Source organism: Lactuca virosa, chromosome 5 (genome assembly GCF_052849685.1).
Source record: "Lactuca virosa cultivar CGN04683 chromosome 5, Lactuca_virosa_CGN04683_v6, whole genome shotgun sequence".
Lineage (NCBI taxonomy): Eukaryota > Viridiplantae > Streptophyta > Magnoliopsida > Asterales > Asteraceae > Lactuca > Lactuca virosa.
Window position 1 is genome coordinate 437,500,379 of NC_136430.1, and position 25,497 is coordinate 437,525,875.

Consider the following 25,497-nt stretch of genomic DNA (forward strand, 5'->3'; position numbering starts at 1 on the left):
CTTTTTGTCATGGCGCATAGCTATTCGTCAGTCCGCGTTACCGACTTGTCAGTCCGCATAGCTATGCAGACTGACAAGTCAGTAACGCGGACTGATGAGCAACTATGCGGACTGACAAGTCAGTAATGACGAGTGGGACGCAGAAGAAGACTATTGTTCAACGTTTGATTTGAATGATTGATGTTGTATTTATAATTAATTATGTTTTGTTTTAGAGGACATTAATTTGTGTATTTTGAAATGGTGTGTTTATTTTAAAGATGATGGGTAATATTATGATTATATTAGTGCATCATTACTAGTAGAATAATAACTAAAACTCGAAGATAATACATTCAACAAGCCAGAAACATATAGTAAACGTACAACAACAGTAATTAACTTAAAGGAATTGCAAAGGATACATTTCTTTCTCCATTGTTATGTAGTCGTCCCTAATTCTTATTTTATCTTCTATACGGTCCTTTTGCCTCCCAAGTTCTATCATTTCTGCATCCTTGTCAGCAAGCCATTTTTCAGAAAGTTTGATATTCTTCTTAGTTTTTTTATCCATTCCTCATGATCTTTGATTTTTTTTAGTAGTCGTCATCATTTCCTCAACCTCTTTGCACTCCGCCGCAATGAGGTCATGACGTTCAGTGAGAGCTCGAGATGAGTCTTTATCTTTTTGTCATGGCGCATAGCTATTCGTCAGTCCGCGTTACCGACTTGTCAGTCCGCATAGCTATTCGTCAGTCCGCGTTACGGACTTGTCAGTCCGCATAGCTGTTCGTCAGTCTGCATTACTGACTTGTCAGTCCGCATAGTTGTTCGTCAGTCCGCGTTACTGACTTGTCAGTCCGCATAGCTGTTCGTCAGTCCGCGTTACTGACTTGTCAGTCTGCATAGCTGTTCGTCAGTCCGCATTACTGACTTGTCAGTCCGCATAGTTGTTCGTCAGTCCGCGTTACTGACTTGTCAGTCTGCATAGCTGTTTTTCAGTCCGCGTTACTGACTTGTCAGTCCGCATAGCTGTTTGTCATGACGCGTTACCTATCTTTTTATATATAGTAAAGCATGTGTCTATATGTCCGAATTAGAGGTAAGGGATCATTTCACAAAATGGCATCCAATGTACCAACTTCTTCAAATGCAGCTAATCCGTCTAATGCGGCTGCTCCAACAAATGGTACATCTCCATGGACGACAACAGAGGTGTTGGTCCTAACACGATGTTGGATTATCATTTACGAGGGTCTACCGGTAATGGCTCCCCTTAATTGCCTTGTTGGTGATGAATGGTCCCGCTTAGTAGCTTTGTTCAACTATAAGGTGGGACAAGGACAAGAACGACTAAAACCCGATATTGTTAGTAAATGGATGGATTTAAAGACAAAAGTCACATGGTTCAATCGATGCTACAATTATGAGAAAATGCGATGCTCTGATGCTGACGATGACGAACTTCTTGAATACTTGAACGGATATTACCTGTGCTAGTTTGATGAAACTGATTTCGAGTATACAGACGTTTGGAATCTGGTTAAAAATAAACCCTTTTTCATGTAGACGACTCTTTTATTCGTAATGTTTTATGTAATGTTTGTTAGTTGTTCATCTTTTATTTGTAATGTCAAGTGTAATGTTATTATGTTATTTATAATGTTTATTTTGTTTAAATGTATCGTAATATATGTTGGTGAATTATGTTTCAAAAAATATAGGATAAAACACATATTTATATTAAACAAAACAACTTATATAGTAGGGCCTATATAGTATCCCAAATATTTAATATTAATATATATATATATATATATATATATATATATATATACAAAGTTCCTAATATCAACTTATATAGTAGGGCCTATATAGTATCCCAAATAATATTTGTCATCTTATGTCTGTAGAGAAATCCCGCATCTTTACGTGCCGTAAAAATCTTCACTGGTACCCCCGAAATAGTCATTTCCATAAACATGCATACAAATACTCCACAATCCCCTCTATCAAGACTATATTCTTGTTGTGGCGCGTCTACAACATCAATAAACTCCACCTTTGCTTTGTCTTTGTGTCCAACGGGGAAATCGTTCCAGTACTCAATGGCATCTAACTCTGAGATAATACTATCTCCAAAACTTTTGAATTCTCCACCAGTTAAGTACTTTGAGAAGTAATCCATAGGTCGTGCTGAATCATAAATATCTACTTTCCAGGTATCTAAATGTAGCACCGCCATAAACAGGGGCGGACGCAGGAATTAGTAGTAGGGGTTGCACAAAATTTTTTTTCCGGTCAAACATAATATAAAACAATAATATAATTTTTTTTATGGTTAAACATAATATAACAACGATCTATTAGAATTTAAATTTGTCCTCTTCGTGCAGACATCTTTTGAAACCGCTCCATTACTTTTTCATTCTCAACTTTCGCAAGTGCTTCGGTCTCGACATTACAAAGCAATGCGTCGTTCAAAAATTCATCGCCAATTTTGTTACGCAAGTCGGTCTTCAAGAGCTTCATCTTTGAAAAACATCTTTCTACACTTGCGGTTGCTACGGGTAATATCAAAGCCAACTTTAAAAGCTTATAAACCAAAGGATAAGACCGATGCTTCCCCGTACTAACCATCAAACGAGAAAGGTCGGAAATTCCTTTCAAACTAGTGAAGCGCTCATCTTTGATGCAAGAGTGATAAAATATCTCAAGTTGTCCTTCAAGGTCTATCATATCTGAATCATCAAAGTCATACTTGTATAACTTACCCAACTTCAATAACTTTGATTTGTCAAATTGTGCAAATGAATCACAAGGGCTCAAAGCACCCATGTATTCTAGTAATTGGGTGCTTGTTTCACTAAATCGATCCCGATATTCTGTAAGTTGCATATCTACCACCGTGTTGAAGATTTCAACCTCAAAATGAAACCTATTAGTCTTTGTAGTCCTACGTTTTCTCGCATCAATATACAACTCTTCCATATCTAAAGTATCAATTTCGTGTGTTTGACAAAAAGATGATACTTTTGGCAAAATGCTAGCAAACCCTATGTTTCTAAAAGATTGCAATGTCTCCATTGTCCCTCTAACCATCGAAGCCGCTTCTAAAATGTCTAGATCTTTTCTTTGAAGTTGCTTTGACAATGTACCCTTGAGGTGTAAAATGTCATACATCATATGTAAGTAAAACACGAACTCATATGATTTAAAATATGCTAAGATTCCAGATGCTTGTTGACGGTTTGCCAATGACGATCCCTCCTCTTTCACAAAATCTAAAACTACAAGAACATCCGCAAACAACTTCATCAAACTTGTGAGTGTGTTGAAATGTGAACCCCGTCTTGTTTCTCCCGCTCGAACAAGTGTTGTCTCTTGATTTAACCCTCTCCCGGTTTCAAGTTCACCACTACACAAGCCTTTTTGCACCCTTTCTCTTGCTTGCTCTCGTAGTAAGTCTTTTCTTTTACACGAGGCACAAACAACATTAACCACCAACGAAATTTGCTCTCGTAGTAAGTCTTTTCTTTCATTAGGATTAGGTCTTTGTCTTTTGGTAAAAAAACCACTTAGTTTAACCTATAAAAACATAACAATTACACCTAATCAAACAATGACTTCAATAAAAACAAGTTGCTTTCACCTAATCAAACAATAAATTCAATAAAAACATAAGAATTAGTCAATTACACCTAATCAAACAATGACTTCAATTAAACAAGTTGCTTTCACCTAATCAAACAATAAATTCAATAAAAACATAAGAATTAGTCAATTACACCTAATCAAACAATGACTTCAATTAAACAAGTTGCTTTCACCTAATCAAACAATAAATTCAATAAAAACATAAGAATTAGTCAATTACACCTAATCAAACAATGACTTCAATTAAACAAGTTGCTTTCACCTAATCAAACAATAAATTCAATAAAAACATAACAATTACACCTAATCAAACAATGACTTCAATAAAACAAGTTGCTTTCACCTAATTAAACAATAAATTCAATAAAACATATCAATTTCACCTAATCAAACAATCAATTCAATAAAAACATAGCTATTGTACCTAAACAAACAATATAACTTCAATAAAACAAATCAATTTCACCCAAGTCAATCAATAACTTCAAAAAAAACATATCAGTTTCAAATATCTAAATGAATTGGTAGTAGAACTTACTTGTTTCATTGTAGTGTAGGGCTTTGAAGTTTGAACTTTGAAGTGGATTTTGTTATTTGTTAACCAATAAACCAAAACAGTAGAAATTGAAAAAAGACAGAAAAGGGTCGATACTTGCTTCAAGTCTTCAAGAGAATTGTGGAAATTGATCAAGGATTGTGATCGATCATCCAACAATGAAATCGATCAAGTCACGACTGACGACTCACGAGTCTGCCAAGGCACGATGCCACGATCGAAGGACGAAGTTACGAAGGTCGATTCTCGATTGGCCGAAGGATTTTTGGACGCAATTACGCAAATTAGGAAGACAGGAAGTCGAGTAGTCTAATTTCGATTCTGTAATCGTGAATTTTTTTTTCAACCGATAATACTCAATTAATTAGGATTGGGCAGTTGGACTATTTTTTTACAAGCAATTAGCCCAATTGCTAATTTATCCAATTAAGTTTTTATTTTGGGCTTTGGGCAATTGGACTATTAGACAATAATTGATTAAAACATTGGACATTTGGGCTCGTTATTATTTTTTTTTCGTTTGGTAATTCCCGATACAGTGACAATATTTTTTTTATGTAGTTGGCTAGTTGCACAAAAATTTTTTAGTAGTTGCACGATTTTTTTTACTTAGTGGCACAATAGGTAAAAATTTAAAAAAAAAAACGAAATTTTTTCTACTACGTGCGCGGAAGCTAGGTGTTGCCGGTGCCACACCGGACACCTAGCTAGGACCGCCCCTGGCCATAAACCAATGGGCACCAACAACATTTATTACAAATAGAACCTGCAAAAAAAAAATTAAATTAAATAGTAGTAATTTCAGTAATATTATATATATAAATTAATAATTATTAAACTTAACTAACCATATCCACATCCTTCCATTTAGGACGGCCTCCAAGCCCATTTGCTATATTCCTAAGTAAAAATGATTTTTCGGGTTCCAAATTAATTTCTTGAGGAAATATCGTCCACCTTGCGTTCGTCGGCCGCCTTTCCATCAGCAAGGAACTCCATATCGCAATATGCTGTACATTTAAAATTAAAAATTTAAGAATTATTTATATAAATTCTCGTCTAAAAAAGTAGTTAAAATTTTAATTAAAGGAATGTTACCGAAGAAATTAACCACCCTTGGTGAGTAACAACAAGTAACCTCGACCAAAAATCTATATCCAGTGGGAGCATATGCAGCCTATGTTTAGTGATGAGTTTGGAAGAGATCATACTCCATTCTTTTCAAAAACTCATCGTGCTAGCAGCATAAATACTGTCCAACAAGAGATGGTTTGAAACATCACTAGTCTCTGCATTGACAATGTCCTCATTTGCTTTTTCAGGACTCTCCACTATTTTTTTCTTCCTTGTTTTGCTGATTTTTTTCACTTTTGGTGTCGATTGCATCTAAAAAATTAACATGTTAAATCATTTTCAATAATGTAATATTTTATAAATATACCAAATTTAAAATATGAGTTTTGTACCACTGTGAACGGAGTCCGCTGATACCATGCAACAACCCTCTTTCGTTGCGGCCTACCAATAGGAGTCACTGTTTTTAAGTGATGTTCCCCCACGTCCGATGACGACTCACCATGCGTAGGTGTACGCCCAACTTCCCCCTCAAGACCACCATATTCGAACTGTGTACCATGGTAATATGCTTCTTCCTCATCTTCATTTATCATCTCCTCCTCCTCCTCCTCTACAAAACGTGTGTTTGGCTCATTTTTTCTGTAATACACGATCTACTTTAGAAGATAAGTCAGCCACAACGCCTAGTAGACGCTTCACTAATGCCTTTGTGCTAGTCTTCTTCTTCTTTAGAACCTTCGTTGATGTGTCGCTTGATGTATAAGTTCTTTCTATTTCAGGATGTTGCGAGGAAGAAGCATTTGTGGCAGATTCAGTCGAACATGTTTCCGACTTGTACATCTTTCTTCTAGGAGGCGAGGCAACAACAGGTGGACTATTTCGGACCGGACTATCTTGTCGTGGGGGAGGCGAGGCAACAACAGGTGGACTATTTCGGACCGGACTATGTTGCCGTGGGGGAGACTCTTCATGGTTTAGAGTCCAATTGATGTAGCGAACATAAAACGGCAACATCAGCTCCGTCGCGTCTGCCACGACTCGAATAGGTTCGTTGTTAGGCTGCAAAAATTAAAATCAAATTGTTAGTTTATAATGAAAATACATTGGAATTTGTAAGTATAAATAATCCTTAATATAAAAGCATACCACAGACACGTTGATTATTCGACGACAGTTATCCCAAGATAACGGTGTTTTACTTCTCCACGACCTCATCCGCAGCAATTCTGTCGGCGTGCGTATATAAAAATTGGTTGCCTCGGGGAACGTCTCCAAAATCCATATCTATAGAAAAAAAATGTAAGTATCATGATATTATAGTATAAAAATCATAATAGAACGGTATTTTATACTACAAACCGAAGTTCAATGTTTTTATCGTATAAAAACAAAACTATGATAACTATTTAAATGTATTAGAAACTAACCTTAAACGGAAGCATAAAACCGGGAACGCTATACTAGTGTACTTTGTTGGCTTCGGGATTGTCCTGCTTCAATAGTCTAAATTCTTCTATCTTCTTAAACATCCACGCATCATCCGCGAAGTATAGGTCCAAAAATACGTACCCCATGCAAACCTGAAATTTTCAATTTATTATTATTGTATTGTATTTATACACAATACGTAAATGTAATACCTGTTCCAATCATCTCTATTATCAGTAAGCTTGTATACTGCAGCGGGAATGCACGTTTTAACGTCCTGTCAGTGGAGTCCCTTCAACATAAAAACAAGCTGGATAAGCATCACAGCATCTTCATCTTGAACTGTCAAATAATTCGGAGACATAATGAAGTCTTCCAAATCTTTCAACCGCAAACGTGCATCAGAAATGTCTGGGAACAACCGAGCATGAAGATTTAAATCTGACCGGCCTTTTTCGTCGTGGAGTAAATCCACATAAGGACCAACTTTTAAACCACAAATGAAAATATATTTAGTTTCACCAAAATCCAAATGCCTCCCTTGTATATCAAAAAGAAACTTCCCCATTTCAAATACTTGTTGACACCTTACTTCGTGCAACATCATCAAATGCACAAGCAACAGATCACCATGTGGGATATGCATTCCTAGGAATACTCCGAACGGCGAAGCTTCGAATAATTGTCGTTGTGATTGTGTTAGGCGCGGAAAATAGTCTTTAATGATAGTACCCATCACACCTTTTAAAGTTAAATCCGCTTTTTGATTGAGATCTTCGTGCTGCAAAACATAACATTTAATTTCATATAAAAAGTCAGAAAAAACAGCAAAAAAAAAATTAGAAAAAATCAGTTTCAGGTCATTCCACGAAGACTACAGGTCATTCCACGGAGAACCCTCTGCGGATTGACTAATACCTCCGCGGAGGTCCAATTTATCCTTTCCGTGGTGGAATTACATCACTGCGTTGAGGGTCCTCTGCGGACTGACGTAACCCTCCGCGGAGTGACATACACCTCCGCGGAATGGATCATGCCCAATCGGAAACCTGTCAACGGCGATTTCATCTAAATCTGTCTATTTTACCTATATTTTCCATTTAATCAAATCGGTTTCGACAAATATCATACATATACTACATTAATCCAAAGAAATGATGGTGAGAAATACCCGGGAGCCAAATCCGTCGGCCAAAATATCGGGAAAATTGCCCTCCATAACTGCCGGAATTGAAGTCGTATGTCGTCGGAATTGAAGTCGTAAGTCGAAATTGAAGTCGTATTACCGGAAAATGACGTCGTTTGACGTCGTTGTCGCCGGATTTGATGTCGGTGTCGCCGGAATCGTCGATGCGGAGGAATGTGTTTGTCAAAGAGGATTCCGGGGGACCAGTAGGGGGACCAAAGAGGAATGTTTGATTTTGTGAAAGAGAAGAGGGTGAAATGACAAAAATAGCCCTGTCCGCAGAGGAATCTTAGATCCGCGGAGGTCCGCGGAGGACCCTCCGCGGAATGCATGACTATAACTGGAAAAGTCAATTTTTATGATCAAATTTTGAAATTCACCCCCATTTTTTGTCTATTGGCGGTATTTTCCCAATTATTGAGCCATTAGGCCTTTTGCGTTTGGCTTCCAACTTCCAATAAACTATTGTTTGAATATGAATAAGATTTTCATTCGATTTAGTTTAGCAAACGAATTGGAATAGTGGTCTCATTTGTTTATGGAAGGTAAACGAACCTAATCAGTTCTATAAAAAGTTTGTTTACGGTTGTTTATTTAATAAATGAACGAACATGACAAGATTTTCAATAAATCAACAAAATGTTTAGGTTTAAAAATAGCAACACGCAAATGAGTTACCATGGGGTATATTAGGGAACGATGTTGTTAGAGTGGTAGAGGATAGGATGGTAGAAGGTGGTTGTTGGAAAATGAGGACAAAAGCTAGCAGCCGACTGGCGGTGGCTAGAGATGGCGACAAATGGCATCAATAGGATTATGTTGGTCACGTTAGAATTAATCACATGAGATAAGCCTGATTGTGGTAGTATAAAATGGTAGGCGATCAGATGGTTCTTCAAAGTTTATGAACACAAGATGTGCAAGATAACGGGAGGTAGTTTACCGACATAAGAAAAAGTTTGCTCATCAAATTATGTCAAGAAAACTGCATTGTGTGTTGTGCTATAACAAATAAATGTAAGAATGTTATGAGGAGCTAACTTGTATGATGAATAATCTCGTAATAGGGAAAACCACGACATCCAAAAATGCAAAACACATCATAGTTCGACATTATCACAAAGAGTAATTAAAAAGAAATTTTGTGTTGTAAAATATTTTAAGCTAAGTGATTTATGATATAAACAACCGATCAAAGACATCAACCCAAAGAGTGGTATGGGCGTATGTATTAAAAAGCATATAAAGATCGGTATGGACTATATGGCAATGTTTGAATTCGATCATATCATTTTGTTGCATAGTGTAAGTACGAAAAATACAATGATGAGTGTCATGTCCATAAGTATTTGATGAACGCACTGATTAAAAAAACTTGATACCCAATCGCTTTGAAATGTTTTAACGGAGTTTCAATAAGTGTTAGAAAAACTCACAAGGACATTGTAAAAGTAAATTTAGCCTTCAAGGGATAAAACAAAATAAATTGAGAATAATTATCCACAAAAATTACATAATACGAGAAGCCATTTACAGAGGTAAGAGGAGTTGGACCACACAAATCATACTGTATCAACTCCAAAAACATGTAATGATTGTTTTAAATTGTTATCAAAAGGCAAACACTTGTTCTTAGAGATATGAAAAGAAAAAAAATGTTAGGTCTAAGTAAAAACATAAGTAATTAATAAATATTCCGGCTTATCTAATAAAGAAATAAGGTTGAAAGTGATGTGCCCTAATCACCCGTCCAAGGCTCGAAAGAAGTATAAATCCGTTTATTTTTCAATGTTGTTAGAACACCCTTTTTCCTTGCTCAAGCATGTAAAACCCATTCTTACATTTTCCATTTTCTAGTATTTCCTTAGTGACGCGGTTATGAGTAGCAAAAAACTAACATAAAAGAGAATATCCACACGAGACTCATTTACTGAATTGCAAATAGAAATAAGGTTTTTGGTGAAATGTGGATTTTGTCGACCGATCCAATCCAATTATCTATTAGATGTTGAATTTTGTCAACTGGTCCAATATAATTCGTTATATGCAACATGATCAATCTAACTGAATATTGGATTGGATCGGTTTAATCCATTGCATATATTTGATTGGTTTAATACATTGGTTATCGGTTATCCATTATCCAACAAATTCTAAATAATCCATTTTTTACCAAATAATAACCAAATATAATTATGAAAATTTGATATTTATTAGATTAATATTGGATTGTGTAACGTCCCAAAAATATAGACCAACAATTTCGATTTTTAAATTAATAAAATTGTTATCCAAAACATTATCGCAACCATGGTAAATCAAATGTATCATCTATGTCATCAAAAACATCAGAGTAGTCAAAAATATGCAGAATAATATCGTGTGTGCACTACAATCACCCCGAGCTCTTCCCTTTTGCACCGGAAGTACCTGAAACAAAAACTGAAAATCATAAGCACAAAGCTTAGTGAATTTCCCCCAAATACCACATACCATACATATCAAACATATAATGGGCCCCGCCCGATGAGTGTAACGGGCCCCGCCCAAACTAGCATAATGGGCCCCGCCCACTGAGTGTAGCGGGCCTCACCCTAACTCGAATAACGGCCCCGCCCGCTGAGTATAACGGGCCTCGCCCTAACTTTTGACATCCCCATTTTCACGGCCAGAAAAGACCGATTTGTTTATGCTTTATTTGAAAATCAAAGTATATTTATAAAGAAATATATTGCAGAATTTGTTCCAAAAAATATGATAAAGAATTTATCAAAGCATTTCCGTAGAAATGTATAATATTAAAAACCTTGGGATATCATTGTTAATACAGATCAAAAGCATAAACATAAACAACATAGGCACTATAATATTTATTTATTCTAGTGGCCTATAATCCATTGATCTCTCATCAGATCATCACTCATGTGCCCTCTTTCCACTACCTGTATACGAGAAAACTGAGTGGGTCAGGCTTGGGAGCCTGGTGAGCACATATGGTTTTCAACCCACAATAAATAAATTTATTAATTTCATCAACCAACAATAAACCGATTACCCATTCCCGTTATCCTCACTTTACGTCCCTAAAACACCTATCATAAGGGACCTAGCCTAAGGATTATCATCGGGATGGACACCACTGCTAAGAGGTTTTCTCAACAATAAATGTTCGTAAGGAAACCATGAGGGGGATAGAGTACACCAGTGAACACATCGTTCACAAACACCTACAGGTTGCGGGCCTCCTAGCGCTCCACTAGACTGTCTAGAAAAGTCTGTGGTCGTCATCTATACTTTGCTAGATGACTGGATCAACAACAACATCGAGGCCTCTCATCATTTTATTTCATCAACACCAACTATTTCATCTACCTATGTTTTACCCCAACATATTTGTAGATATAAAATACATATACAGTTTAAATCATTTAAAACATGTATAATAGTGTTCATCTAACATAGATAACAAGTATACAGATAATATGCACCCATAGCATGGAATTTATATAAAATACTTCATATCTATGCGTAAGATGAAAATAACTATGCATTCACATTAGTAGCGTGAGTTGATAGAATCTAACTAGAAACGGTTGGCGGTTCGTGATCGTCGGGCTCGGGACGCGGAATGACTTCAGAAAATGAGAGAGAGGTAAGAAGATTTGGTGTAAGAAGTGAAATGGTCGAACTTGCTATTTATGAGTTTATAAAACTCACGTCGTGAGCCAAGCCTGCTCACCTCGCAGACTTGCCATTTGCGTCCCTACCTTCGGAAGGTGGCCATATGACTCCTCACGTCGTGAGATATCATTGCTTACGTCGTGAGCTTAGAACTTATCCCTTCGTAGCCTCTTCACACACCTTCTAGGTCCGAAATGTGGCAATTTGACTCCTCACGTCGTGAGATATCATTGCTCACGTTGTGAGCTTAGAACTTATCCCTTTGTAGCCTCATTACGCACCTTCTAGGTCCGAAATGTGGCAATTTGACTCCTCACGTCGTGAGTTTTTATGCTCACGTCGTGAGTTCAGTCAGATTAGGGTTTCTGACACGTGTCATGCCCTCAGGCAGCTGTAACTTCGGAAGGCCATAACTTTTGCATACGAACTCCGTTTTTGACGTTCTTTATATCCACGCGAAGGTGGAGACGTACTCTACAACTTTCATTTAGACCCCTAAGGCTAAAACTTAGTTTATCGTAAACTCACTTTTTACGATTCCCGGTGTCGTGCCGGTTTTGTCGCGAAACTTCGACAGGTCATAACTTCTTCGTTATAACTCGGATTTCGGCGTTCTTTATATCTCCGGAATCCTTATCCCGACCACTATAACTTTCTTCATAGATATTGGAATTATCTATTATTTTATTTTTGACGCTTATTTTTATTCTTAACTTATTATATATTATAAATATGTATAATGTACATAAAATCACATAATATTCAAATAATTCCTATTTACTACTTCAAAGTAAGTTATAATTGTTGACTCTAACTATTATACCGTTATACTAATGGTTAGCCTAGAAACACGGGCGTTACATAACTCGCATAACAGGCCCCGCCCAACATACAGTTCATATAAGCATAACAAGATAATAGTATACAGAATAACCATCGGGCTCCGCCCAATAAACATACAAGCACATACCTATGAAAGAGTCACACATACATCTAGCATCCTAACATAACATATCATGGGCCGGCATTGGTGCCTTAGACCCGCTAAACACAGTGAGGAAACTCACATCTGAATCTGAACAATAGTTGAATAGGTCCCGACTCTGAATATTAGCTCTATCCGTCACCTGTTCATCAAATAGTGACCAATCCTCGGATACAACTCAAAACACCCCTTATGTCAACTTGGATAGAGTCAAAAGTTAAAAGTCAAAGTCAACAGTTCATGTTGACTCCAACACGCTGTGGTGCCCCTTGGCCACACTGTGTTACGCCAACATCCAAACAGTCTGGAAAATCCCATCCAATACATCGTGTTGACTTAGAACCACGTCGTGGTTGCCTGAGTTCCAACAGCTTAATACATTAAGCTGTTTTCTTCGATTCCAAGAGCTCCAAAGCTCAGATCTAGTCCAAAATATGATATGGAAGGATAAAATTTCCAACTTTATCCATTGGTACTACCCAAAAAGGTCCAAAACCCAAACCATAAAGCTTAATAATGCAAGGGCTTAACCATTAAGCACTTAATCCCTAAAGTCCGAAGTTCATCCTTTCCAGAAATGATTCTAACACCTAAACCATCCCACAGGTTGGTGCTTTATAGACATACATGCCCAATGCATGTATTGAACCCATATTAGGTCAAAATGAGAATTTATGACCTAATCTCTATGCATGGCATCAAAACTTCATTATAGTTGAGATCCAAGACACTAGTAAATCACCTTAACATGGAGATTCATAAAGTTGCAAACTTTATGCGGTCTAACCATCCCAATAATCAAGAACAATAGGCTAATGGGACAAAACTCAATATCTAACAACTTTGTAAGATAAAAATCGAGTCTTGGACACTTACAAAGGTCCAAAAGAGTGCCAAGATGAAGAATGGGGACTTGCTTGCTTGATATTTTCTTCTTTCCTCCTCCTTATTCCTTTTCTAGCTTCAAAGAGTACCAAAGAAGCTCAAAAATGGTATAAGGTGATTGGGGTTTGCAAGGAACGATTTGGGGAAATGGAGGATGATGTGAGGGAGGCTATGAGGGGTTAAGGATCTTTGAAATAGGGCTCAACCCCTTAAAATTTAGGGTTTTCTCCATCGGTCGCCACCACGTCGTGGTGGTCCATAAGAATCTGCGGCCCAAAAGCTTATCGCCACACCGTGGTGAAGTGTCACCACGTCGTGGCCAAAAATAATTCATATACAAATTGGAAATAATTTCATACCTGGAATCGAGTGTTACAAATCTCCCCCACTTGAATCAGACTTCGTCCTCGAAGTTTTTTGCCTCAAATACCTCTGGGTAGTGCTCCCTCGTCTCGTCTTCCGACTCCCACGCCCATTCTGAACCCTTGCGAAGCTTCCATTGGAATTTTACCAACTCAACAACCTTAATCCTCAAGGTTTTCGTCTTCCGGTCAAGAATCGTCATCGGCCTCTCAATATAGTTCATGTGGTCATCCACCTGAATATCCTCCAATGAAACCACTGCGAAATCATCCACTAAACACTTCCACAGCTGAGAGACATGGAACGTGCTATGAATCTGACTGAGCTCATCTGTATGATCCAATCGATATGCAACCCGGCCCACCCGGGCCAAAACCCTGAAAGGACCGATATAACTGGGGCCCAACTTACCCCTCTTCCTGAATCGAATGACACCTTTACAAGGTGACACCTTCATGAGAACCATATCCCCCACCTGGAACTCTAGATCTGATCGGCGTCTGTCGGCATAACTTTTCTACCGACTCTGAGCTGTCTGGAGCCTACTCCGAACTTGCTGGATCAACTCAGTGTTCTTGAGTACTCCCTATAACCCGCTGACCGACCTCACCCCAACATATCGGGGTCCTGCACTTCCTCCCGTAAAGCATCTTGAAAGGACGTCGATCAATGTTGGCGTGATAACTATTGTTCTATGAAAATTCCGCTAACGGAAGATACGTATCCCAACTCCCACCAAAGTCCAAAACACACGCCCGTAACATATCCTCTAGAGTTTGAATGGTCTGCTCGCTTTGACCATCGGTCTGTGGATGGAAGGTTGTGCTGAAATGGAGACGAGTACCCAATTCGTCATGAAATCTCTTCCAAAAGATAGAAGTAAACTTGACATCCCTATCTGAAACCATAGAAACCGGCACCCCGTTCCGTGCTACAACCTCCCTGATGTACACCTCCACAATTTCTCCGTAGAGATGTTCTCCTAGATCGGGACAAAATATGCGTTCTTGGTCCATCGATCCACGATTACCTAAATCGAATCCACACCACGCGCAGTCCGGGGCAACTTCGTAATGAAGTCCATGGTGATCTCCTCCCATTTCCATACGATAATCTCCAACGACTGCATCTTGGCCTTGACTTTCCTGCAATTCAAGCACCGCTCCATATACCACGCTACATCCTTCTTTATACAGGGCTACCAATAATCAAGACAAAGATCCCGATACATCTTCGTCACCCCAAGATGAATGGAGAACCTCGATTTGTGTGCCTCCTCCATCAGCACCTGACGCACGCCTCCCCAAAAAAGGAACCCAAACCCTCCGATGAAGATTCAACAGCCCACGACTATCATAATCGAAGGAAGCCACCTGACCCACAATACGCCCACTCTTCCGGTGCTCTTCCTTCATGGCCTCAATCTGTGCCTCCCGAATCCGCTCCAAAAGCGGAGTAACCACAGTCATACTCAAGCATATGTCTCTGATCGGAGTCGCAACTGCCTTGCGGATGAGAGCAGTGACCACCATATTGGCCTTTTCCAGGTGACAAAGGATCTCACAGTCATCATCTTACACCACATCCAACCATCGGCGTTGTCTCATGTTCAGATTTGGCTGATCCATCAGATACCTCAGGCTCTTGTGGTCCGTGTAAATAGTACAACAGACCCCATAAAGGTAATGTCGCCAAATCTGAAGGACGAAAACCACAACCCCCATCTCCAAATCGTGCGTTAGATAGTTCGCCTGACGAGGCTTCAGCTGCCTTGAAGCGTAAGCGATCATGCGACCCCTATGCATCAACATTTCCCTCAAACCCATGAAAGACGCATCACAATATACCATAAAATCCTCAACACCCTCCAGCAGGGTCAAAATCGGAGCCTCACACAACTGCTGTCTCAAGGTATCAAAAGTTGCCTGCTGCTCAGGCCCCCAACAAAAATTAACAGTCTTCTTTGTCAACTGAGTCAAAGGAACAACAATCTTGGAGAAATCTTGGATGAATCTTCGATAGTAACCTGCTAGCACAAGGAAACTCCGAATCTTAGATGGAGACCTCGGAACCTCCCACTGCATCACGACCTTGACCTTGGCCGGATTGACCAGAATACCATTATGGTTGACAAGGTGCCCTAGAAACTGCACCTCGCGTAACCAGAACTCACACTTGGAGAACTTTGTGAAAAGTCGCTCCCTCCTCAAAGTCTCCAGAACCTTCCTCAGATGCTCCTCGTGCTGCTCCTGGATCTTGGAATAGACCAAAATATCATCAATAAACACAATCACATACCGATCCAACATCGGCCTGCACACACGGTTCATGAGATCCATGAACGCTGATGGAGCATTAGTGAGTCCAAAAGGCATCACCACGAACTCATAGTGACCATAACGAGCCCGAAAAGCTGTCTTTTGCACATCCTCATATCTAACCCTCATCTGATGATAACTCGAATGTAAGTCAATCTTGGAGAACCAAGATGCACCCTGAAGCTTGTCAAACATATTATCAATCCTCGGGAGTGGGTAACGGTTCTTCATCGTTACCTTATTCAGCTCCCGGTAGTCAATGCACATACGATGAGACCCATCCTTCTTCTTCACAAATAATATCGATGCTCCCCATGGCAAACTGTTCGGTCGAATGAATCCCTTGTCTAACAGCTCCTACAACTGTGTAGCAACTCCTGCATCTCGGGAGGATCCAACCGATACGGTGCCTTGGTTATTGGAGCCGCACCCGGAATCAGATCAATCCTGTACTCAACCTGTCTCTCTGGAGGTACCCCAAGCAAATCCTCTGTATACACATCTGGATACTCCCGCATGATCGACACGTCATCCACAATCACCTTACCCTTATCACGAGTATCCATAACATATGCGAAAAATATGGAACAACCCTGCTGAATATAGCGTCTGGCCCACGAAGTTGAACATAAAATCGGCCCACGTTGTGCTCTCTCTCCCTGAATCACTATCTCTCCCCCACTTGGAGTTCGAATCCGAAATAATTGTTGCTCACAATCGATCACTGCCCCATTAGGGCTCAACCAGTCTATGCCCACGATAACCTTGTTCCCATGTAAAGGAATGGGAACCAAATCGACCAAATACCACTCACTGAACAACTGGAGAGTACAATCCTGATGAACCCTCTCTACCCGGTAGATCGGTCGTCTGTAATCTCGACATCTAAAGGACAATCCAGCTCCCCCGGAGCTCCAGCAAATATCTTACCAAGCGTAAGTGATACAAAGGATCATGTAGCCCCCGAATCAAACAATATTAGTGTAGAAATACCGTTCACGAGGAATGATCCTTAAATAAAACACATAAATATGAGCAGATAATTCAATAATAATAAAGAGATAAGGAGAAGATACATATCGGTCACAACGTCGGGAGCTGCATGAGCCTCCTCGGATGTCAGCTAAAAAGCCCTGATCTTCACCACATGTGTATCTGCCCTGCCCTAGCGGTCGTCAGTAATCCATAGAGTTGCAGGAGCGAGTGCTGACACCGGTCTTGCTGCAGCCAAACTCGGACAATGGGCCTTCTTGTGGCCCCTCTGATTGTATTGAAAGAAAAGCATATCAGATATCGGGGTAGTGGTGGTAGTGGCAGTACAATACCTGGTAATATGACCCGTCCGACCGCACTTGAAGCAGCCAGAACCACCCACCCTACACGCCCAAAGTGCGTCCTACCGCACTTGCCGCAACGGCTTCGGCCCTGCTGGCTCTTCCCTCTCGTATCAACAACCTTGGGCCTATTGCCCGAACCCTCTTCACTCGACACATAATCTGGCTTCCTCTTATTTTCCATCTCTAGATCAATCTCTCTCTCCCTAGTCCTCGCTATCATATCCTCCAGCACCCTACAACTGGATCGGCTCACAAACTGCCGAATATCACTCCTCAACATCTCATGATACCTCGCATTCTTCATCTCCTCATCCGCCACATACTGCGGAACCAACAGTGCCCTCTCACGAAACATCACAGTAATCTCAACCACTATCTCAGTAGTCTGGAGGAGATCCTGAAACTCTCGCACCAACTATTGCACCTCTATCACTGGTGCAATCTCATCCTTGAACCTCGTCGTAAAATCATCCCATGTCATTGTATCAACAGCCTCATCACCAACTACACGCCCAACCTCCTCCTACCAATCTCCTGCTATGTCCTCCAGAAGATAGGAAGAAAGTATGACCTTTGCCCCCTCGGGACAACTGCTGGTGCGGAAGGCGTGAGAAACATCCGCTAACCACCTACTACTCGTTATCAGGTCCTTCGCCCTGTGATAATCTGGAGCTCCACATGCCCGAAACTCCATGAATGTCAATGAACGCGCCCCAATCAAGGCCACCGTCTCAGAATCGAAGGAGCTCAAACGCTCCTCCAACAGCTCCACAATACTCTCCTTGCTTGTATCGAAGATCATAGGAGTCTGCTCGATAATGCTGCGTGTAATCTCAGACGAAATGAACTCCCTCTTCCGATCATCCAACTGCCCGACTCCAGAACCTGAGCCCGTTCCCTCCCAAGCACCAGAACTGCCAATCGGTCTGCCTCGCAATGTCACCATATTGAAAATAGACCATAAAAACTATCAGAATATGCATCAAAATATACTGAGGGATTACAAAACTCTACCAGCTTCCTGGTTTCATCGCAGCTCTCCTTGAATTGAGTACGGATCCTCTGCTTCCAGTAGTACGGGCCCATACTACCTTCCACATCTATCTGTACTTTCCTCAAAGATTGCCTTGAATCCACCAAGTCACTTCATACCCATACAAATAATCCCTCATCAAGATAAGGCTCCTAATTCTAAATCTCTTCCTAGGTTTTCCTAGGACAATCCCACACCACTCTCCACCATCAGTTGCAGAAAGAACTCTCGCCAACTTTCTATAGCTAGCTCATGAATACAATTACATATCACCAAAACCAGATAATTCTTCGAATGAGAGGTCTCACACTACAACTCTTGGACTCAAACAAGAGTTGCGCAATAGAGTTAAAACCTAACCTTCTAAAATTATTTAGTATTAATAATATGTAACTTAACATATTCGCTTACTAGTTAACTGAAGTTAATGAGAACTCCTAAGTAGCATAAAGTAAGCAACATTCGAGCATCGAGTAATCAGAACCAATCATAACCTAATCAGGCCATCCTATCACTGACTGATTAGTACTAGCATGCAAGTCTACAAGCTCATGCAATAGGCATACAAAGGCATCTCTCCTATCATTCTATCATGCAACTACTGAGCAGATCCTTAGCCCTAACTAGCATGCGATTCATAGATTCACATATCAAATAACATGTATGGGTATTTTGGGAAAACTTACTTGAGTTCGGTCGATTGCCTGCACCACACTCTTTTCTTAAGTTAGAAAACTCTTTATATAAAACATTTCCTTTTTGAAAAATCTTACCAAATCCTCAGTTTGAGTTCAGACACACCCGAGAGTATGTCTGAATCCCTCAAACTAAGGCTATGATACCAACTTGTAACGTCCCAAAAATATAGACCAAAAATTTCGAATTTTAAATTAATAAAATTGTTATCCAAAACATCATCACAACCATGGTAAATCACATGTATCATCTATGTCATCAAAAACATCAGAGTAGTCAAAAATATACAGAATAATATCGTGTGTGCACTGCAATCACCCCGAGCTCTTCTCTTTTTCACCGGAAGTACCTGAAACATAAACTGAAAACCGTAAGCACGAAGCTTAGTGAATTTCCCCCAAATACCACATAACACACATATCAAACATATAATGGGCCCCGCCCGATGAGTGTAACAGGCCCCGCCCATTGAGTGTAATGGGCCTCGCCCTAACTCGCATAACAGACCTCGCCCATTAAGTATAACAGGCCTTGCCCTAACTCACATAACGGGTCCCGCCCAACATACAATTCATATAAGCATAACCAAATAATAGCATATAGAATAAACATCAGGCCCCGCCCAGTAAACATACAAGCACATACCCATGCAAGAGTCACACATACATCTAGCATCCTAACATAACATATCATGGGCCGACATTGGTGCCTTAGACCCACTAAACACAATGAGGAAACTCACCTCTGAATCTGAATGATAGCTGAGTAGGTCCCGACTCTGAATATCAGCTCTATCCGTCACTTATTCATCAAATAGTGACCAATCCTCAGATACAACTCAAAATATCTAAAATACCCCTTATGTCAACTTGGACAAAGTCAAAAGTCAAAAGTCAAAGTCAACTGTCCATGTTGACTCCAATATGCCGTTGTGCCCCTTGGCCATGCCGTGTTACGCCAACATCCCAACAGTCAGGAAAATCCCAGCCAACACGTTGTGTTGACTTAAAACCACACCGTGGTTGACTGAGTTCCAACAACTTAATACATTAAGTTGTTTTCTTGGATTCCAAGAGCTCCAAAGCTCAGATCTAGTCTAAAATATGATAATTTTCGAGACGCCCATTGCCATTCTTTATTAGTCCCTATTAGTGTGTCGGTTAATCAATGATAATTTTCGAGACACCAATTTCCACTCTTTATTAGTCCCTATTAGTGTGTCGGTTAAACACACACGCTCCACTAACGACTCATAAAGTGCAATGCGTAATTTCATGAGTTAGCATACAAGTTCACATTTTTCCTAAAGTAACTAAGATTGGGAATTTTATAAAAATGTGTTTAGTTACTTTATAATTCAATATACTTATTAATGAAGATTAGGTTGTCCTATCAAACCCGTTCGGCTAATGACCCTCCACCATACAAGGGAGCGGTGGGTAAGAGTGGATACTCAATGACGGTCATTTTATAGGCCGCTTCCTTAAACTCCCCTTATAGTACGACTTCGTGAATGACGCGTACTAGGGGTTCGACTGGCTTGTATTATACATATAGTAATATTAGATTTTTAATGTCACATATTGTATAAGGGTGTATTTTTAAAACTTTTCAAAAATACTAGGTTATATTTTAATTTACGAAAATTAAAAATAAATAATTTATTATTAAACCAATCATGAATTCAAGATAAGGATATCAAATTACTTATAAAAATATTTAGTTTTATACAATTAAAACATTATTAAAAGGTTTTCAATTATCCTAATCAATTCATGAAATAATAATAAAACCGAATTTTATGGATCTGACAGCCCACCACGTCGTGGTAGAATGAAATCGTAGGTCACCACGTCGTGGTGGCGGAACAAAATGATGTTTCTGTTTGCTTCTCCTTGTTCAATTCAACGATTGTATCAATTCAATAAAAAACTAAACCTACTATCTGATACCACTCATGTGTCTTATGCATAACATATAACTCCTATGTGCGCATACAACCCTAATACTTGATCTATGTTTTCTCTAATTGAATATACAACTTTGAACAACAAAAGAAAACCTAGAACACTAGCATATTTTCGAAAATACCAAATAGGGTTAGGAAACTCTAATACTTGATCTATGTTTTCTCTATTTATAATGCAGTAAGGAAACTCTAGATAAGCCCAAATTCAAGATTATCTTAAACCAGGTAATTATCCACCTTTCTGATTATCCACCAGAGATTATTCTAGAAACCCATAGGCTTCAAGAAACCGTCCATGCCTTATGGAGAGTTCTAAATGCCTCTTTCTCAACTATTGAACAATTGCATTTCAGTCCCTGCACTTTCAATTAATTATTTTAATCCTAAAATTAATTCTAATTAATTTCTGATTAAATATTAATTAAAAATTACTAATTCTAATTTATATATTATTCTCATAATATATTAAAAAATTATTTATTCAATTTATTAGTCAAATAATAAATCAACCTCTCTCTCCAAAAATCATCATGTCTAGTTGCTAGTTCTGAGAGCAACCCAAAAGGATTGTATTACTATCAATTCAAGTATATACCAATTATAGTTATGGGCTTAGACACCTAATCCAACAACTAGATGCAAGAATTGTCCTAACGTTTCTAAGTCACTACTCTCTTTTTTCGGTAGGTCCTTTAACACACCTAGTGTTACTAAGACCTAATTACTATTTTTTCCTAAATTTACGTCTAAGGTTTCTCCTACCCAAACCCTTGTACTATAGGAAGTCGTTCCTAATATCAATAATCGCCTCGTGTATGTAGATTGTACGTAATCCAAGATTGGATAGTCGGTCGAATAATTAATTCTACCTTAATCCCACAACCAAACAAGGAACAGGAAGTAAAGATGAACTAAGCATTCTAAGGCTATGGAATCCTAATTAGGTACAACCCTAAAGCATACACTTAGTAACTATACAATATCCGTACAGGCTTCAAGTAGCACATAAAGGGAATCCCTAAGACTACAAGGCATCCTAACAGATCATACACTTATCAAGAAATTCCCTGAAAGGTCCTTAGCCTTATACTAGCATGCATTTCTAACAGATCATATATCAACAGATAAAATGGTATGGATAATTTGAGAATTACTTTCCTTTCTGAGCTCCGTCTGACTGCACGCATCGCATCCCCTTCCTATTTATATCATTTATTTTATAAAAATTTTGTTTAAGATATTCAAATCATTAGTTTGAGTCTGGAAGCACACGAGTGTTCATCCAATTCGCTCAAACCAGGGCTCTGATACCAACTTCATACGCCCCAAATGCAAGATTTTCATTTTTATTTATTAAAAATATAAGTTTTACAAAACATTTCAATTCATTATTATATAAAAGAGTATCTTAGCGGAAGTCTATAAAATTTTATTGATGCTTCGATGCCGATACAATCATGCATGAGCCTTTCCACGGTCAGATGAACAACCTGCAAAGCAGTTATTTAACAATTGTAAGTCGAGGCTTAGTGAATTACCTCAAAATATTCCATACCACAACACAAATACAACGCATACACATAATGGCCTTCAACATATAATTGGTCCGCCCTATGCTTTCCTACAACATGTTGGCCTTTAGCATAAAGCTAGTTCGCCCGAGTCTATTAGCCTTCAGCTCAAGGCTGGTTCGCCCTCAACTCCATTTATAATAACATACATATATAACAACAGTCCACATAACAGACAACTAAATATCCAAGCCTATTTTCCTAAGTGAACACTACAATGTAGCTATATACTAACATATAGAGGATACATATTGGAGTATACAATATAGTGAGAAGAAGTCACCTTGAAAGATTCTCAGAGGGTTAACAGTCAACTAGACAGTTTAGCTGACGACCAACACTTTTAACGAGGATTAAACTAAATTACTATAATTTACTAGTTTAATGGGAATATGTAAGGTGGGATAGACCTAACAGTAATACCAATGAATACCGATAGTTCTATCAAATAAGGATCGACCAAGCCGGGCAGTTGGGAGGCAGGATCATTTCGGCATATAGCTTTTCTGAAATCCAACAACCAAGCCAACGTGACCATTCTAGACACCTTTCCCATAAGTAGATCAATCAATATTATGACTGGAATTACTGATAATTCTCTCTCTCTCTCTCTCTCTCTATATATATATATATATATATATATATATATATATATATATATATATATATATATATATATATATATATATATATATTCATAACAACGACTATGAACATAAATATAGTTATACTTAAGACAAAGTAAGCGTAGCTTACTTACAAAGTATTTTGATGAGAACTGGGAGTTAAATGGGCAGAATGCTGACTCGTGAACTTCTACACGAAGGCTACAAATAGTTGAGCACTCAAGGGCATTGTAGGGCTTCGCTGCAGGCCGAAAACTACAGGAAAATGGCTCTACAGAGGAGAATATCGAGAGAGGGAAGTTCTAGGGGTATGGAGTGAGTAAGTTATACAAAATGTGGGGTATTTATAGGCTCACTGTAACATCCGGATTTCCAGGTATCATAAATTGAGTATTTATTTTTGAGTCAAGGAGAGGGACTCGACGAGTTGACGCCTAGACTCGTCGAGTAGGATCGCGACTGCTGACTAGGATTAATGAATGGACTCGACGAGTCCACGTTGTGGACAGAAACCCTAAATCTTTGGGCATGTGCCCTATTTAAGGGTCCTTATGGCCTTCATTTGCGGCCACCCTTTCAGAGAAAAGAACCCTAGCATATGTGAGCGTGTGTAGTGAGAGAGAGAGCCATCTTGATCCATTTGTTGTGATTTTGCTAAGGAGGAGAAGCGATCCAGCAAGAAGGACCAAAGGAGGTTGTTGTTCTGAGACTTTCAAGCAGGGAGGCTTCACTTTGAGGTAGCAATTCGACCCTTTTCTTCTTTATTGTGTAGGCTTCTTGAATCAAGGGTTTCTTTACCCTTTCTTGAGTTGGAATAAGAGCATGAGAGGTCCCAATGTGAAATAGACCTTAGATATGGACCTTGAGAGGTCCAGAGAGCCCCAAACATCCAGCTTTATGCAGTCCCTTTTTGGGTTTTAGAACATGGTTGTCATATTACGACTAATTCATCATTTAGAGCCATATGAGTGTTGCATGAGCATAAAGTTTGGACCTTTACGTAACTTTTGAGTGTTAGAAGGCCAGATCTATAGGTTAGAGAAACAGATCTGACCTCAGAAGGTCGTTTAAGCATTCTCATGGAAGAAACTCACCGAGTCCATGAGCGGACTCGACGAGTCGGATCGTGTTGCACCACGATTCGTGATTAGTGGTAACCCGTCGAGAGAAAGGTTAACTCGAAGAGTCGAGTGAGGCCTTAGGAGGATTCAAAGGACACGCATGGACTCGCCGAGTCACCCGAGTGCACTCGACGAGTCTGGTCAAAGTTGGACCATTGAATGGGGTTGACTTTTAGGGTTTGGTCAACCTTTGGACATTGGACCATTGGAGGGGTAAAATGGTATTTTCCCCTTCTGAGAGAATATAGGGAGGGACTAGTCTAGCCTTTGAGAGCCGTATTAATTAGATAATTACTTTATGTGATTAGGCGGAGGCTAGATCAGATATTCGAGTTCGAGACTTTTCGAGATTACCCGAGGTGAGTCTTCTCACTATACTTTACCTAGAGTGGTAATTATGTGTGACCAGAGGGTCTTATGTGCTTGCTTGAGTTATGCATGATTGTGTGATATGTTTTGTATGCTATATTATTTGTTGCTTAGACTGGACCAGAGGGTCCAACGAACTATGAGGCCAGAGGGTTCTCAATCAGACCGGACCGGAGGGTCCAACGAGCTAGACCGGACCAGAGGGTCCAACGAGCTACGGGACTGGAGGGTCCCGCTGAGACACATAGACCGGAGGGTCTTACAGAGTATAGCCTCGAGTGGTGAATTGTTGTATGTGGTATTTTGGGGAACTCACTAAGCATTTATGCTTACCGTGTTATGTGATATGTGTTTCAGGTACCAGCGAGGATCGCGGGAAGGCGCCGACATGATTTGTACACACTGGCAGAGGATTATGTTTTGAGATTCTGGGATATGTTTTATTATGATGACATTTGATACATGAGATTTTGAGAATATTATATGAGTTTTATTATGTGGAAAAATGAAAAATTGTTTTAAAATTTACGTCGTTACAAGTTGGTATCAGAGCCTTGGTTTGATGGATTCGGATGCACCTTTGGGCGTATCTGAACTCAAACTGAGGATTTGAGAAATTTTGCATAAAAGAAACAATTTTTCTAAAAAGAGAAAAAGATT